Below are 15747 nucleotides of genomic sequence, written 5' to 3'. Positions count from 1 at the left end.
GTCATTACAAGACAGGTGAAATTAGGTAATTATTGCAATTGTTACTCAAAATTGAATTTTAGACAGCTCCTCCCAATGAGATATTGATGGAAGCGGTTTGTCAATGCCACATAGAAATTTAGATAACACGAATAGGGATTAGAGAAAACCTTGGCATGGAGGTTAATTATTGCAAGCAAGCATGCCCTCGAGGAGACATAACTTCTTTTTTCTGTAGGGAGAAATGAGGCTAGGGCATCGTATTGACACATATATGCGCCCATGCATATATGTAGTCTTTCTTGTGAACCTTTTTTTCATGTATTTGCAAGGTGTGTCTCTAACATCTCATTGTGCACAAAATTAAATCCATAAGAACCCGACAAGAAGCTAAATAAGAGGGCAATTCCAGTGGCGAACCATGCTAAACCAACCAGGCGGCCATCCCAGTAACAAAACGTATAAAAAAATTTAGTGACATGAATTCCGGCTTTTTACACATATGTATATGAATGCTATCTACATTAGGTTGATGGGCAACTTTAAACAATGGCTATGCCAATATCAGAACGATGTGGATAAGAAAAGAGTGGCACCAAATGCTTTGGCAGAGCATGCAGCAATGACTGAACACAATAGTGACTGAATGAACTCTAGCATAATCGACCAGGTAAGAAATAGGAAGCCATACCTGTACTCGGTTTCCCCAGAAATGTAATCAATAGGACACGCGCTCATCTGAAAGCAAAGAACCCTTCCCCGTCTTATGCTAAAACCTGCTTAAATATGCACGTCTGCTTCTTTCTCCCCATTGTATACACAGCTTTCATGTAGTCGCCGAAATGTATTGCTTTTAATGTTGTATTTCGTTGGTCTATGTCTTTCTTTGTCATGTTTCCTACTGACCAGACAGGCTTCCGTGAAACTCTTGATGATACAACTTTTGTGCGAAAGCATTGCTTAAGGGTCCCTTGCCTAAGCCATGTCTTTAGGCGGTAGAGCACACTTTTCTAGACGTTCTAGAGGACATTATTCACAGCACAAAACCTCAATTCGTGGGTCTTGAAAAGGCAATTCGGCCAGATTAACATCGAGTCTATATGGAGTATGGCAGGCATAATCGCCCAAGCCCCCAATTATATTTAACTCACAGGAGGCCACTTTAGGTAAGTTCATTAAACTGAGAGCACTCCATCAAAACATAAAATTCGTGACCAGCCACTAGAAATTCTGAAAATGGCAATACAGTACAATGATTGTATATTACACAACTGTATTCTAGAACTCGAAAGGTAGCACCAATTTTGTACCCACCTTTGTGAAAGCACACAGATCAGGTGCTTTATCGTCGTGCTGTCCAGTTTCCAGCAGTGCAGCAGGTTTGTGCGGGATGTAGGGACACCTTCAGTAGCCGCATAACCTTAAACAGCAAGAAATGTTTAATTTGTTGCATTGTAAACATGAAAATTTGAGATTTACCGGTGTCGTGTGGCATTGCAAAGAGAGCCTCACAAAGCAAGCTGCATGAATCTGCGTCTGGTTGTACAAATGTCTCTGATATATCACAGGAGGTTACACTGCTATTTTGTAACAAGTGAAATTTTAGGAAGGCACGAAATCAGCGGCAACAACAGACTACCAGGACAATCAACAACAACACTCAAATATGTAGTAAACCATAGAGCATTGGATTAAAAAAAATATTGAGCATATGAAAAGCATTCTGAAAGCGAGACCGCATTTTTGGCCCATGCATTTTGGCCCGGCCCATGCTACCTATTGGAACAGCCGGCCGTTATCGGTGGCGACAAGAATAGTATAAAATCGAGGGGTAAGTATCGCTACAAAATCGCAGCCCTTACTTTATTACGCACTGTCCTAACGGACGATTGCAAGAGCTGACATCCCGTTCTTATGATTTGGTGAATATGATTACGCTTCTTAAAGGCCGGCGTCTGAGTGAAATGTCTCGATTAAAAATAAATCTCCTTATTGTAATATCGGCCTATATCTGCTCTGAAACAAAGAAGACAAATACGCGAAGACACTCAAGAATATAAACAATAGATATAGGTTCTCGCGACGCGGACGTCCAGATCGAACTGTATACACAAAAAAATCTTCATACAAGGTTCTATTTGCTTAAGCGTCAAACATACCCATCGTGTGCCAATGCACGAAGCCTATCATACATAGACGTATTCAATACATATGTACCTCCTTGCGGGAATGCCTACATGACGAATAAATCCTTGCCAGGAAACTACCGAACGAACGGTAACTTTCCTTGTTTTCATATATGCGTGCTCACTCAAACATATCAATAAAGGCGGGTAGCATATATTTCACAGCAGAGCACAAGTACGCTTTAACATCAGAGGAATCTGTCGTGAAGTTGCTTGCTAAATCTTCACAGCAACACGTCCAACCTACGATCAGAAAACTATCTGCTCTAGCTAGTTACACAACGCTCATTACGTGAACCATAAGCTGCGAGAATGCGCGCAAGCGCCAAACTTGCATACATTTCAAGACTTAGCGAACGCTCCTTCGCCTCACAGGTACCATGGCACCGACGATTTCTGGCACAAGCACTGTAGAACTTCCGATGAACTCCAGCTCCACAAAAGTACAACCTTCAACAAAGTCTTCTATGCACTACGATTCGAAGCCCCAGCACCAGACTTTTCACGAGAGCGCGGGCAGGCACTTTGGTAAAACAAAGGCAGCTCGGACTGGTGCTTTAGTAGGACACTCACCGTGGGCACTGGTGGATCGCATGAAATACACAGCGGGCTATTGGGCTTACATGAGTCCGGAGGGTTTGCCATGGTTAATGCACACGACAAGGGGCACATTTTGTCGAGGCACTGCTAAAATATTATTCATCTACCGCCCTACTGCAAGGAGCATTCAGTACAACCAGCGCGGTACGTCGACCAAATAAATACTGCAGTAGCCCCACACTGCGATTGTTAGAAAAATGTACCTTAAATGAGAAAATTGCATGTTTTTTTCCTAATACAAATCGGTAGGAATCTTTTAACAAATGTATTGGGTTCAAAAAGTGTGTACTTTGTAAAAGTATGTACTTCGTACTTTGTGGAACGAAGTTTACGGAAATGTATATGAAAAACGAAGCGTATGTTGCCTTCAAGATTCGCAACCACTTTAAGCGCATGCACTTTGCAAAAGCACTGCCTTCGAGATAAGAATTTTTCACTCAACAGAAGCCGCAGCTGAGAGGAGCACAGGCATTTAGGCCCCAATTGTTGGCTTTCCAGTACCTAGGTAGGATTCCTTATTTATAAAGCATATACAGGGACTGAAGATGAACCTTGAGCGAGATTTTGTTGGAGAACACGTGCCAATGAGCGCGCCATCCCTGCAACTTCCTCTGCATGCAATGGCGGATGACCTACGTCCTTCTTTGACACATACCGAGCCCAAACTCATGATAAGCGCTGATGCACGCTTCATATAGCGCTAGGTGTCGCGTTGTCGAGAATATGTGCCCTGATCTTGAATTGGTGACATCCTATTTCCTCTTAACGTCCGCCATTAAAGCAATTTTTATAGGAAGATTCTACTATCTTTTGTTACTGATATATTGATTAAAGATGAAGAAAACCATTACGATGCAAAAAAAATATTTAAAGTAGTGAGTCTGCATATTCATTTATAATTAAGATAATGTTAACTGATAATATTTCAGTAAATATTTTTTAACACTTTCGAATAACCAGTGTTATTAGAAAGCTGATTGAAAATGAAGCAAATTTTCAAAATCGTTTGTATGAAACAAGAGTGTCTTGCACCAGCCATGTTTCCTGAATAATTATAAGCTTATTTAACAATGTTGATGCATGTTCTGTAACTTGGATAACGTACCTTAAAAAACAATTATTTTTATTAACTACATTTTGAATGGTGTTTCTAAAAAAAGTAAAAGTAGCGTGTCTTAACATCCTAGTCACTTTTTTAACATACTGAAGTTAGAAAAAAAGTTACCAACTTTCTTTCGACAAACGTTACTAAAAAGTAAAAGTCCACAGGATGTTATTAAAGTTGATAGGAAGTTGATAAAAGCTTGAAAGAAAGTAAGGAAACATTTTTGCACGGGGGGATCTGGCTGCAGCGACCTCAGTTGAAAGCTCAAGCTTTTCTCGTGCGAGGCGGTTGCCCATTCTTGCCCTTCGCATCTATTGCTGTAAGGCGAGATGAAAGCTCCATCGCCACAGTCGGCCACTTTCATGCTTTAAAGTAGGCGTTAGGCCTATTTTCCCATGACCCACTCTCCGACTCACGCCTTACAGGGCAGTTTCATACTGCAAGTATTCACAAAAACTTATCCTTTCGAATGCGTTTTATATTTCCAAACGCACACGAACTTCACACTTTATTCAGCACGACTGGCCGAGTTCCATTATCACATGCAGCAGCTCGATCTTCATAGGAAAACATGCAAAAACCATCACGTAAGAAAATTGAGATTCACGTTGAGAAATGACTGGTGCTCATCATCATTCTGGTGCACTCACCGACGATGTATGTCATAGTATAATTATCCATTACTGGCGTTGACTCCTCGAATCGCATTAAACTTGAGGTCACTTTCCGGCTCAAAAGCTGAATATGAAACGTTGCAATACTCACCTTCATTTGCTATCGCTACACAGATGTTTTTTTTCATGAGCACGCTATACAGAGGTGTTAGCATAGAAAAAAAGCCATATTTCTTCGTAGATATCGATACCATGCACTCAAAGTACAACAATCTATTTTTATTCGAAACGTCCATGCCATCCGCGCACATGCTGCTTGCGCAGGTGGTCTATTATCAGGCGAACTGTTGATGTCTATGTAATTTGCAGATAGTCGTTGATATAACTTTAATTTTAAGAATGTAGCATACATTTATGATATGTACTTGATTGCAATCTTTTTGCACGAAAGCCTCATTTTGTTAAAGGGAAGCTGAAAGGTTTTCCAGAAAAAATGAGTGAACATGTGTACACAATGGTTTTCAACCCTCCGAATTCGAATATCGTATCGGAATTGAGCGAAAGAAAGCGCAAATATATTTTATTTCGACGAAAAGTGCAGCAGCGGACACGCCCAGCTCGAGCGTCTCGTTTCCGCCTGTGATTGGTCGGGCGACCCGTGACGTCAACTTTAGCGACCGACCGCTGCCGCTCCACATGAAGCGCGGTGCCAGGTAGTTTGGTGCCGTAATGGAAAATTAAGAGGTAATAGAAAATTTAGAGAGACTGCGTTTTTCTGAAGAGTTCGGCGTTGCTCCCTACATGTACGAGCCGATTACAAAGAGCCGGCCTCTCGAAGAAGCAAACGATGCTGGTGCGAGCAATGCTTTCGACGAGAACGAAAGCGAAGTCTTGGGATCTCCTCGTGTTGGAAATGCTCTTTGGTGAGTATGTTTTTTGCAAAGCGATCTAGTGATCTCGCCGATCTTTCGCCGATCTAGTGAGCTCGTTTCCGGTCAAACAACTGCAGTGTTGTGTTCCTGCATGCCTCCTCGTGGAACGTAAGCGGGGATGCGATCGTCGGCATTTGTGCGCTGTCCAAAGCTGTCGGCAACCTACAAAGACGGTTCAAACGCGTGAAAAGCTTCCCGGTTCATGCAGTACGTATAGTGACCTTCATCTGTGCGCCATCCGCACACTACTCGTAACCGAAGTCGTAAAGGCGGCGAATTCCGTCGGCTACGTGAGACGGTCGGTTTCTCGCTGTGCGCGAGAGACGGGGGGAGCGTAGCGTCCTGGCGTGCGCCGGCTTTCCAGCACATGCAAACTCTACATTTGCACTGCGTTATGGTAGATGCGTGCAGGCTGTTTTACAACACACGTGCAAATAGAAAATTCGCGGCGCTTTGCGACGAAACCTGCGTCGAGGGCGGGAAATAAACATGCACCTTCCGTTCAGCGTGCTAACATGAAGGAGCTCGCAGTAAATCAAAATCCAGGTTTGGGCGAGTTCGTGTATTCATAAGGCCTTCCAACACCAGTTATCATCAGTCAGTCCGCACTCGTGCCGTCTTTGTTTTCGTTGCTCCAATCTTTTCGCGCTGCGTTTAGAAATCCTGCTAGTGGAAATTCTGGTGATAATCGTCGTCACGGAAGTGTTTGGAGCACAGCAGTGTTGTTCTTGAGGGCTTGAAATTCTTTCGCTTTACAGCAGCCTCCCATTTACTTAAAAGCTTCTTGTCTTGTGGGAAGCAATGGAAGACAACATCGTCGCGGCCGCTGGTGTTCGTGCAACCGTAGGCTGCACAGAAAGACGGCATGATCGGCCCACCACATCAGTTGATGCTGCGCACGTTGACCACCACTCTACATACACACAGACGCACCAACAAAGAAATGCAGGGTCGATCGAAGCAGATTACGACGGCACGCACGCAGAAACAAGCACGGTCAGGCACGGTCGCGCAGGCTGCGAAGAAGCAAAACACTAAAGTTGACGTCACAACACCGCGGTTTCCGGTCTCCGCTCGCATCGTCAGCGTCAGCAGCAGCGCGCGGCATTCGACGGGGGGCGGAGCTACAGCGCAATTTCAACCGACGATTACGTCGCTCCTATTTGAAAAAAAAACCCCAAATTTGACCTACATGGTTTATAAGGTTCCCGCATCCGTATATGAGCGTCTTATTGAATTCGACAGACTCTTCAGCTTCCCTTTAAGCACTTCTAAAGAATTTGTGCTCCGAGATATTCATCACTAAATGCGGCACTTAATGGACGAATATCGCACTTACAGTTCAACAGATTGATGCAAGACCCGAATCAAAAACTCAGTGTCATTCCACTCTGTGAGGAAAGATGACCATCCAAGCTTCGTATGTAGGTTTCTTAATGGCGAACTGCACCTATACCGCGGGTCGGCCCTGTATTGCACTACCTTCGTGATCGCCCCACGTATTAGGAGTACTTAATGTCTGCTTCACCTCGACAGTGGGTCGGCCCGGCATTGCACTATCTACGAGATTTCCTGTCTACACACGGACACGAACCTGGGAGAACTAGCGCTTTACAGCCTTGCTGTAAAAGGTAAGTCTAAAACGCTGGTGCAGCATTTAACAGCCCAAACTACCCTCTCGGATAGAAGCATAAAGAAAGAAATAAGATCTTCCCTCCATTTCATAAAACAGCTGCGTCACGTGGACAGTTTGTCTTGGTCAAGATACAGCCGTCTCTCAATGTAAAGTTAACATAGCGAGTGTCGAATTCCGTTATAATCTTCTCTGAACGTAACAACTCTAGAATTATAAAAGAAATTGGAGCGGTGTTCTCATACCAGTGTGAAATATTTATCACAAATATGTCATAGTCGCGAAATTACAAAACATAGCACAGAGTTGTGAATACTACAATGACCGGTTGGGCTTCTAAGAACGAGGTCGCGGGATCAGGTCGCGGCCATGGCGGCCGCATTCCGATGGAGGCCAAACGCAAAATCAACCATGTACTTAGATGTAGGTGCACGTTAAAGAAACCCATTTCGTCCAAATTATTCCAGGGTCCCTCACTATGGCGTGCCTCATAATCAGATGGTGGTTTTGGCACATATATGTCCCAATTTTACAGTCACCTCACCATTGATATCTTAACTTTGCCAGCCTTGTGTTCGCCAAAGCGCATAAACCACCTATTCAAGCACTGTTTGCGCACCTAGCATTGCTTTTTATTAAGTTCGTCGATAGTTGAACTCGTCTGGACCGTATACTCACTATGATGCTACAACTGAATGGGCAGTGAAGGAGCTAAGATGCGTCATTGCCCATGCCTTTACATCACGATGCATAACCAAGCTCCGTACATTTGATGAGAGGCAAATGCAGCGGTAAATTGCTCCAAAAGAAGATGTGTGTGGAATCGCCCGCCAATAACTCCTCTTAAATCAGTACCGTCTCCCTATCCACGTCAAAACCTTCCATTGTTTTAGGCTATGCTGCTGCACAAAGCTTAAATAGTTCCGCAACAAGCAGAATATTTATTTGTGTCTGCAGTAGCTTTATTTCTTGAATCAGTTCATCACATCTGTAATTTTCTTTTTCGACGGTTTCATTCATTCCAAAATTACGGAGGTGTACCACAACTTGGAAGAGGCTAAACTAACAAATCTTTAGGAAAAGCCCTTTAACCTATATTTTGCATTGGTTGACTGCGATGTGGCCCAAGGTCGAGCTGTTCCATTTGTCACTAACAATACGCATGAATAAGAGTCAACCCGGTGAGCGACTAAGCACTTTTGAGATTAGGTCTCGCCACGTGCTGCAAAGCCGCTATCTGGCCGAATGACCGCACCCCTTGTTCATGGTATGCCAAGCACTTCTGCTGAGCAAAAGCAGATTCGATATACACATCAATTTCCAACAGCTTTCAAAAGCATTGCTTTCCTTGCGCTTGTTTAAATGTCAACCGAACCTCTTAAGCATGGCGACATAGAAATGCATCAACGTTAAATGAAGTAGCAAGCTATGATCTCGATATATTTTTGCCGTCAAATGTCAACGATGTTGTTTATTCGCTGTTGTGTCATCGTGCTTATTTTTCCCTCACAGATGACCTATGGCGTCACGATGTCAAACTTGAAGTTGAAGTTGAATTTACTTTTATCGGTATGTACGAAAAGTAGTACAAACAAGTGACGTATAAATGCACAATCGGAGGTCCCTGAGCAAAAACTGTTGAGGGGACCCCCTAAATAGGAAATAAATGGGGGTTAGTACAATTGTGGCAACAGTAGCAGGCTACGTCATACAAAGGTTATGTTAGTCAGGAAAAAAACTGGATAAAAAACAACAAAAGAAAAAAGAGAACTTTGAACACAAAAGTGGGGTTGTAGTGTGCGGAACATGCAACGCGGACATGTCTTCATAGGGGAAAAACAGCGTGTTAGTACAACACTTGGTGGTAGCATGGGGAACACGCAATGCTGTAAAATATTAACAGAGACAGAAGAAAAATAAATATATATATCTATATAAAAAGAAAATTATTATCACAAGTCATCTTTTACTAATATGTCATGAAGTTAGCGTTGTGTTGTCACAAGTTTTGTAGGAATTGTTTATTTGTTCCTCATTTCGAAACCGTTAAAACGAGCATTGGGTATATGGCGCAGATTTATGCTGGCGGCCTTAAGGGGCGAAATTCTTCTACGCCTAATGTCATGCTTCGTACAACGCTGAGTGAAGAACACGTGTGCCCAATGCTTCTCATTTCCAGAAATGGCATCGCTTCGACGGATTCATAATAATAATAATATCTGGGGTTTTACGTGCCAAAACCACTTTCTGATTATGAGGCACGCCGTAGTGGGGGACTCCGGAAATTTTTACCACCTGGGGTTCTTTAACGTGGACCTAAATCTAAGTACACGGGTGTTTTCGCATTTCGCCCCCATCGAAATGCGGCCGCCGTGGCCGGGATTCGATCCCGCGACCTCGTGCTCAGCAGCCTAACACCATAGCCACTGAGCAACCACGGCGGGTCTCGACGGATTCATGGGCTTGCGAGCTGCGCAGTTGAAAGCGATTGCACACTGGTATATATCCATCAGTGGGACGTTTACTCTGCAAAAAGAAAGACAAAGAAAGAATGTATGGCGTGATGTATAGACAGAGGGAGTGAAGAGATAGACTGATTGCGTTGCTGTCTTTCCTAAACGTATAAAAATATTTTTATGCTATGTTCAGGACGTTATATTTACTGTGTAACACACAATACAAAGTAAACATTGAGGTAAGTTGTGTAGGATATTGGGCGATCGGAGCCACACTGATTACGTTTTTCATAAATGTTTATTCATTATGTATGTATTGAAGTAAGACGTGATATGTAACTAGTTGATTTTACGTTGCATGGTACCTCTAATTCGAAACTAGTGAGCAGACAACTTGTGTTGCCCTTGCAGACCCTCTCGAGAGACGGGTGTTTTCTAGGCACTGCACGGGTAGCTATTTCGATGAAAAGAGGAATTGGTTAAATTTAAATCTCACATTGCAAACTAATAACATCATTATCTCCGCTGTGATCAGCCTATCTTGTCCCCAGTGAAGTACAGAGGCAACTCCTATCCTTTTCCTAAATGCTTCTACTATACATAAGCTGACTTCAGGTTATGCCTGTTCCTTAAAGAGCGACGATAACTGCAACGATATCTGACCGTGTCAAGGAAATGGAGTATTTAGGCCCCCCTACTCCCCCTACAACGCGTGTGATAGTAGAATTGTTCCACAGTTTCGAAAATAACTTTAAATAAGCATAATACCCAAAAACGAAACCGAAAGCTGACAGCGAAGCAGAGCCAACTTCACGTGACGTCACGAGATGCAGACCAGCGGGAAAGACGCGCAAGGCACAGCTGTCCCGCCCGCTTCGCGAACGAAAGCACCGAAGAACCGACGCTCAGCTGACTCGTGACCGCGCCGGACGTTCCTTCAGGGGACAATGTCATCTGCACCATCTCTTCCGACCTGCCAAACAGTTGCAGCTACGATCCCAACGAATTCAATAGGTGCGAATCGCCGTTCGCACTCGACCTATAGACAGTCTGTAGACTGTCTATAGATTGTCTACAGACTCAGGCTTTTTATAGGCTGGTCTATAAAAAAAGTGTACGGCCATAAGTCTATAGACAGTCTATAGACTCCGACTTTTTATAGACTAGTCTATAAAAAGTATGCCCATAAGTCTATAGACTGTCTATAGACAGTGTATAGACAATCTATAGACTCAGGCTTTATATAGACTAGTCTAAAAAGTGTATGGCCATAAGTCTATAGACAGTCTATAGACTCAGACTTTTTATAGACTAGTATATAAATGTGTATGGCTATAGGTCTATAGACTAGTCTAAAGAAATGTCTATAGACAGCCTATAGACTTCATAGACAAATGTCTATAGAGTGTCTATGGACTTCGTATAAAACATTTTGTAAGGGATAGCCATTAGCTAGTCCCGGGTCCATAGTGAACTTAGGATATAAAACGCAGCACGCGAGCACACAAACGCAGCAGACATAATACATGATAGTAATATTAACCTAAATAACTCAGACGCGGCAGTAAATATAACTCAGTGTTCTTTTATCCTTAACGCGCGCGAGCAATAAAACAGACATGATGCATAACAATGAAATTGACATGCACAACTTGAGCCATTGACACGTGCAACTTAGACAGGAGTGGAAATATAAAGTAGTGTCTTTTGATCGACAGTATTTTTTGAAAAATTATTTTCTCACAGCAGACCTAAAGTTACGGGCTTCGTTTATATGTATTGGCAGAGAATTCCAAATAAGTATGCCGTTAAATTCCTGGAGCCTTTTCAAGTAGAGTACAAAACAGTGATTACTTGCACTTCTTTTATTTCGTAACAGGATTTGAAACAAGCTAATTGGAAGTGGATTATTGTTCGATAATACTATGAATTACCTCAGCAATTTTCATTTCATACAATGCATGCACTGGCAACGTGTGCAATGAGCTTTACAAGTACGTACTGGATTGGGTACACCTAGAAGAGGTGATAATTCTTAATGCGCGTTTTTGCAGACAGAATACAGGCTCAAGGTAAGTTATAAAAGTGTTTCCCCATAAGTCTATATAATACGATATGTGACTCTGAATGAAGGAGAAGTACAGAATAAGTAGGACAGGATATCCGAAACATACAGGAGCCTTAAGAAGAATACAACATCTGTAAGCAAGCTTGGAACAAAGGTGTTTAATGTGAGTTTTGCAGTGCGTCCAGTGCAACTTGTAGTTTTGTGCCTCGTAAAGATATGTCCCGTATTTCAGTATTGAGCTTCTTCGTCTTGGAATGAAAAACTGCATACTTAGTCTTACTAAGATTAAGGGTCAGTTCATTGGACGTGAACCACTTAAAAACATTATCTAACTCGCATTTATTTTATCCTCTATATCGAGCAGACTGTCTCCAGTAAATAGAAGAGCGGTGTCGTCAGCATACATCAAAGCCTTTGAATGCCTAAGCGTTGCAGGGAAATCATTTACGTAAAGTGAGAAAAGCATGGGACCAAGAACGGAACCCTGTGGCATGCCAGTTAGTACAGTTTGTAAAGCAGACGTATAATTTTTAAGTAAAACTTGCTGTTTGCGGCTACTCAGGTAGCTTCGAAGCAGGTTCAGGATTTTGACCCTAAACCCTAGATTGTTAATCTTGTTAGTAATATCTGATGGTCAGCTGTATCGAAGGCCTTTTTTATGTCGAGATACACAATGACCGCAATTTTTTTTTCTGCTGGACAGCCGTATTAGGTAGGTGCATCAGGGTGAAAACAGTGGAAAAAGTGGATTTCTGAGGTCTGAAACCGTGTTGGTGGCGGCTCAGTATATTATATATGGATATGAATTTGTTTATGTGCACAGAGAGTAACGTTTAAAACACTGTGTTGATAACACTATTAATTGAAATCGGCCGATAACATGATGGATTAGAGCGATCTCCGTCCTTATAAATCGGAATTACTTTTGCTATTTTTAATTCTGAAGGATTTATTTCGGAATCAAGGGAATGATTAAATAGGTGAAAAGGGGGACCCGCTAATATGTCAACGCAGTCCTTAGTTAGTTTAAAGGTATTTGGTGAAGCCCAGCTGCCTTAGTTCTTAGTCCATTAACAAATGCTATTATTTCATCCACTGTGATATCCTCAGTTACCATATTATTCACCACTGATTGCATAGACTGCGTACATTCGGTGACTTGAGGAAGTTGGTTTGCTAGTTCCGGTCCTATATTTACAAAATACTCGTTAAATTCATCAACTGTTTCCTGGTGAAGTGCATCAGGAAATTTACGCTGCTCTGAACGAAGCCCTACTGCACCTGCTACAATATTCAAATTTTACCTGAGTTGCACTGAGCATTAATGATAAGAGAATAGTGGTATTCTTCTTTTCTTTTACGCATTAGAGACACCGACAGATTCCTGAAACGCTTAAACTGGCTTAGAGAATAATTATTGATTTTAGTACGTTTCCACTATCATGCCATTTTTCTTTCTCTTTTATTATGCGTAGGGTGTCGCGAGTCATCCATGGGCATATAGGTGCAACATATCGACCAGAGAACTTGTATGTGGTGCACTGCATGACGGCACTCTGGACAACTGTAAAAAAGTTTGTATATTCTTTGTTTATGTCGGTATCATAGGTATCCAAGAAGCTTACTTGCGGCAGGTTCTCGCGAACTAATTGATAGTCAATCTTTTTCTGCATTTCATGACCAAATATGTTGGCAGCTATCTTTCCTTCGATTTTGACAGCAACAAATATGGGCATGTGATCGGCTATTGGATCTAGGTAAGTTCCGCCCCATCTGTTACATGTGATGTTCGTAAGCGCTTGATCTATTAAAGTGCTAGAACTGCCTGTGATACGCGTTGGCTCTGTTATAAGATTGCATAGGTTATATGACTGTGGAAGTGAGGTGTAATTGTTAGTTTCTCCAGAAACGTCTATATTAACGTCTCCTACAACTACAACACGGTTACTTTCTTTAGAGGTTTAGATTTCTATAATTGATTTAAGTTTCTCAATAAAAACAAACAGCAGAACTGGGAGGCCGGTACACCACACCGACTGTTATACCACAGTCAATTTTGATAAAAAGTGCCTGAATTGTAGGGTCACTTATAGTAAGGGCAGGAAGGACTTCAAAAGCAATACTTTCTTTAAAAAAGAAGGCAACACCACCTCCTCGTGCCCTTGAAACTCTGGGCAGAGAGGAAAGTTTGTCGCCTGGTATAAATGGTCATTCTTTATCTTTGAGCCAGGTTTCCGTAATTGCGATCAAGTCGAAAAGAAATGTGTGCTTTCATAGGCTTTGCACTCAGTAAGTTCAGTTTTTTTTTTTATACTGCGCACATTGCTATGAAAAACTGAGAACACGTCTTGGTGTTTTATTTATTGATCAGCTTGATCCCATCTTAAAGTCAGGATGAAACAGAAGGACAACAAGCAGATACGAACAGAGAAAAAAAATCTGTACAATTTGAGCCAGGTCGCTATTACTCTCAATTCTAAACAAAGTTGAGGTTTCTATCTTTCCTTGCGAAACCCAGGCAAACTTCCATTTTTTCTCTAGGCGCAGTTGACGTGCTTTGCTCAACAGTATTCTGATCTGAATACAGCGATGCTCATTACCTTACACCGGATTGCTTTCTTCGAAACCACGAATTCTTGTGGTAGGCCTTGCCTTTCTAGCTGCAGAGAAGAACTTATCCCGCGCAGCACGAATGGAAAAGCGCAATACATAAGGTCTATCCTTGTCCTTTGAACGTACGTGGTGCAAAACGTCATTGTCGTCTTCGAAGACGTCGACACCCACAAATGTTGCTATTTTTTTCGCTGACTTGCGCAGATACTCATCAGGCACCACTGGTATGCCTTTTATTTCTACGTTCTGGCTCCTGCTGCATTGCTTTAGCTCGATAATTTCTTTCTTAGCTTCCACTAGTGCATTCTGCATCTGCTTAATTTCATACTGACATTGAGAATTCTGTGTTTTCACTTCGGTCACCTCGCGACGGAGCTCCACGACATCCTTCTTGAACTGCTCAAAACTTTCATTCATGAAACCCATAGCCACTCGTATTCCCTCTAGTTCAGGATGGATATCAGTGTTTGATGTTCACACGGCAGCAATTTCATTCTTCACGTCAGTTGCGAACTTGTCAAGCTTCGCTAGTACGTCGGTTACCCGCCGTTGTGGCTCAGTGGCTATGGTGTTAGGCTGCTGGGCATGAGATCGCGGGACCGAATCCCGGCCACTGGGGCCGCGTTTCGATGGGGGCGAAATGCGAAAACACCGGTGTACTTAGATTTAGGTGCACGTGAAAGAACAGCAGGTGGTCGAAATTTCCGGAGTACTCCACTACGGCGTGCCTCATATTCAGAAAGTGGTTTTGGCACGTAAAACCCATAATTTAATTTAATTTTTTTTAGTACGTTGGTTAACACTTTCACAACCTCTTTTATGCTATTCGGTTGCTGTTCGCCAAAAGCCGTGAGAACGTCCCCGAGAGTACTAGTGTTTGCCATAATTCAAAGAACAGAGAGCACCAGGGAACCGCGAATATCACGGCGAACAGAAATTTGGCGACAAGCAGGCAATAAGCAATACACTTGTTGCAGCAACAGCGACGGCGCAGCGTAATATTTTCACAAATAGGAAGGGCATTACCACCAACCTGCGAAAGGTAGATCAAGTTGGTTATGACGCGTCTGTATGCCGCCGCTGCTGCTGCCAAAGTGAATACGGCACACAGGAATGCCGCCCCTCGATGAAGCCGATAAGACCAGGAGTAGTTTCCGGTCAGCGAAAAGAGATGGCAGCAGGCGTGAATCCTGTTGCACTTGAACTACTGGGCTTTCTTCAGGATTGGCAATGCACGAAGGCAGATATGTTCCGGGTCCCTTACAATATGCTGGCAGCGACCTTGTCCTGCTCCTGCGAAAGATAGTTCAAGTTGGTTATGACGCGTCTGTAAGCCGTCGCTGCTACTGCCAAATTGAATGATGGTAACGACTTACTCTCTTCGCATTTCGTTATGTCACTGTTAGCCGCATGAACAACTGACGGAGGTCGGCATGGCGGCCTTGAAGACGTATACAGCTCCTGCCTATATGGAATGTTTAATTTCATTTCGCATTCTTTTTTTTATCATGCATAGGGACGAGCGGCGATGCCAGCGATACCACCGACGCGGCAGCGTCCA

General features: G+C 42.8%; 1 long non-coding RNA gene across 1 annotated transcript; it reads right to left on the bottom strand.

Moving 5' to 3' along the window:
- Positions 1–1316: 1316 nt before the first annotated feature.
- On the bottom strand, positions 1317–15747 carry LOC139059321 (uncharacterized). Its single transcript, XR_011514084.1, has 3 exons — positions 15563–15747; positions 15220–15479; positions 1317–1399 (listed from the first exon to the last, which is right to left on the bottom strand). It is a non-coding gene; the product is annotated as an uncharacterized lncRNA (long non-coding RNA).

This window comes from Dermacentor albipictus, chromosome 1 (genome assembly GCF_038994185.2).
Source record: "Dermacentor albipictus isolate Rhodes 1998 colony chromosome 1, USDA_Dalb.pri_finalv2, whole genome shotgun sequence".
Classification (NCBI taxonomy): Eukaryota; Metazoa; Arthropoda; class Arachnida; order Ixodida; family Ixodidae; genus Dermacentor; species Dermacentor albipictus.
Note: the sequence above shows the minus strand (reverse complement) of the source record. Positions and strands in the feature narration are given on the sequence as shown.